At 35.6% G+C, this 3,222-nt stretch overlaps 1 protein-coding gene across 1 annotated transcript in view; it reads left to right on the forward strand.

Moving 5' to 3' along the window:
* The window catches only part of LOC106459537 (protein big brother-like), a 43,002-nt gene that overhangs the window by 37,117 nt on the left and 2,663 nt on the right, over positions 1–3,222 (forward strand). The window lies entirely within an intron of this gene.

The raw sequence follows: 3,222 nt of genomic DNA on the forward strand, positions 1-3,222 counted from the left end.
CCCCAGTACCTTAGTTTAATATCATGTGTCTAGTTCTTTTTCCCTGGATTCTTTCCTCGCCAGAGATTTCATGAATCGGATATATATATATATATTTAACCAAATTATCGTGGAGCAAACAAAGAGAAAACATAACTCAAAGTTTGGATGCACACTGTCAGTATTGATGGTTAGATAATTTCATACCTAATATTCTACCTGTTACTCAGCACAACGTAGAGGTACCAGTGTTAATTTGTGTGATTCCTTTGAAAAATGTCTTTTTTTACCAGTAAAAAACAAACAAAAAACCTCTTGTTGTTCGATTTATGTTTCTTAAATAAAAACAAGTCTATTCGTCTACGTTTTATGTAATGAAACTTACAGTAATCGTGTATTTTTTAAAAACAAATTTCGAATCCTACAGTAGTTACCAGCTGACTCAAGGCTCTCAGAAGAAACAACTACGATACGAACAATATTTACACGTATGTACGAGAAAACTAACTGCTTCCCGAAGATGCGTTACTTTGATTTTTGTGACTATGTAAGTTAAGTCACTGTTACTTATAATGGTATTTGTATTCTATACATAACTTGATAGGTACGGACTGTTTGAACCATCTTCCATTTAGGTTTCTGAACAGAGCGTAAATCTATGTCATTATGTATTTAACATTCGGCTGTGTCATTTGTTCCGAACTGGAAACCGTCCAGTGGTTAGGCGATTTCCGGGACGAACTATTTATTTCTTCAAGATACTGACATATTCTTTCCAGCAGTATGCAGGAAATAACTTGGCACCGGATAAAGTATTTCTTTTTGTTTTCTTTTTGCAATTCTTGAATAAAGTTGCTGGTTTTAACGACTCGGTAATTTTATACCTCCTACACCCCCAAACCAACGTAATTATCTGTAATCATAAGATTGCAACTAACAAGGTGTGTGTGTGTTTACAATATTACCTCGTGCTCTTGGAAGTACCCAGTCATCGTGACAAATAAAATAAAGTGTGTGAACCAGTACAAGAACGTCCGAAAGAAGAATGCAATACTTTTTTTTTCTGATTTCTTTATACAAGTGGATTACTGTTGCGCAAAAAGCGTGAAAAAGATGCCGCAAACAGGAAGTTGAACTTTTCAGAAGAAAACGCGGAATCTCAATGTGTGAAAAGTCGTGAATAAAGTGTGAGAAAATTAAAAACTCAGAACGCTAAATAAATAAATAAATTATAGAGTGAGAAGCAGACACTTGGGATGCTGTTTAAAACTGCATGTTAAGCTATTCAGATACCATCAGACTCCATTTATATGCTACACATATACTTCTCGACGAAAGAAGTAACCATAATTTTTACTGATTTGTCTCAGACGTCCTTGCTTAGCCATCAGCAATACTGAAGCGTTTCCTTCCAGGAAATTCCATCGGATATAGAGATACTCTCGGAATTTGTTGGCCAACCTTGGACTGCAGATTGATCGTAGTTTCAACAAAAATGTACCAAGTTGACATGAATGATTATTCAAAATATTTTGTATATAAATATATGATATTTGTAAAATACGCATTTTCAAAAGTTGAATTTAGTTGTAGATATCATAAAGTAATTTTAAACTAAGAAGTGGCAAGGGCGTGATCTAGATATTAGCGTGCCCGTAATATGAATTCAAAGGTTCTGAGTTCGGACTCTGTTCCCGCTACAACGCGCACCGCACCTTAGGGCCAAGGGTGTGCTATAGTATTGACAGTCAAATCTCACTATTTTGTCAGTTTGGTTTGGTTTGTTTTGAATTTCGCGCAAAGCTACCTGATGGCTATCTGTGCTAGCCACCCACCGCCAACTCTTCGGCTACTTTTTTACCAACGAACAGTGGGATTGGCCGTCACATTATAACGCCCCCACGGCTGAAAGGGCGAGCATGTTTGGTGGGACGGAAATTCAAACCCGCGACCTTCAGATTGCGAGTCAAGTTCTCTAATCACATGGCCATGCCGGGCCCACTATTTTGTCAGATAAGTGTAACCGAAAATTTGCAGTGGATACTGTGGACTGCTGCCTTCCCTCTTGTTTTAAAGTTAAAAATAAGGGGCAGCTATACGCAGATAACTATTTGCGTGGGTGCCCACACAAAACTACATGTATTATGATGTAAACTTAACATCGTAGTTAAACTAACTATTTTTAGGAATTTTTATTAAAACTGTAAATTTGTGTTTGCGTTTAAGGACACACAATATATATTATTTTAGTCTGTTGACTTATACTGTAAAAGCTGATCCCCTACATACATACTTTGCCCCCCCCCCCCGAAAATATTTTTGCTGGCCACTCATGACTATTTGTGTACCTTTGATCAAATATTCTAAAAAAATAAACCCTTGGTTCTGTGGTTTCTGCAAGATTTTTCTCATCACTTCAGTGTAAAGAAACAACACAATAACACTAGCTATAGGTATTCCAGAAAAACCTGAAATACTCGGCAGGAGGTCAGCTGAAGTTGCTAGAATTCACAACCACTACGGAAAAGATTCTTGGCCGTTGATAAGTTGTTGACGTTTAACCACGCTGGGAGTATGTGAAGGTTCTTAGAATGTCACGTGAAATAAGGTGTAGTTAACCTGCGTATAATTATTCATTAATCTTCATTTGTGTGTCAGAATAAGTAATTTTTATTAACAGTAATAGTCACATGACCTGTTTTATCTCTGCTTAGAACGTCGATTTTCTTGTATTTTATCTGACTAACGTTTAATAATAGCTATCAAGGTCCACTGTTTAAATATCAACAATTTAGTATCAGTCACTACAGTTTTGTCTCAGAGATATAATAATTAGAATTAATAATCAAATGATGAGTTAAAGTACTAATGTATAGACAGGACAGTTCGTTAGACAGCAGTTGGATATATTGTTTTTTTTTTAACACAAAGTTTCACAATAGGTTATCTGGGCTTTGGCTACTGCGATGAAAGGAACTCCCGGATTTTAAGTTTAAAATCATTAAATTATTTAAATCATTAAGTTTACTGCTGACCCACCAGGGTACGCAATTGGATACACTCGCTGTTATTAATTTTTTCGGCTTTAAGCCTGATACCTGTATCAGGAGACTGAGCCTGTTTAGAAATTTAAAGTTAGTACTAAATTCAGACACTAAACTAATAATGGAAAAAATTCTTTATAAGAGTAACCAGGCATTTAAATATTCAAATATAATATTGGTATTTAACCATTTTAACTAT

The sequence above is a fragment of the Limulus polyphemus genome, unplaced genomic scaffold, assembly GCF_000517525.1.
Source record: "Limulus polyphemus unplaced genomic scaffold, Limulus_polyphemus-2.1.2 Scaffold28, whole genome shotgun sequence".
Taxonomy (NCBI): Eukaryota; Metazoa; Arthropoda; class Merostomata; order Xiphosura; family Limulidae; genus Limulus; species Limulus polyphemus.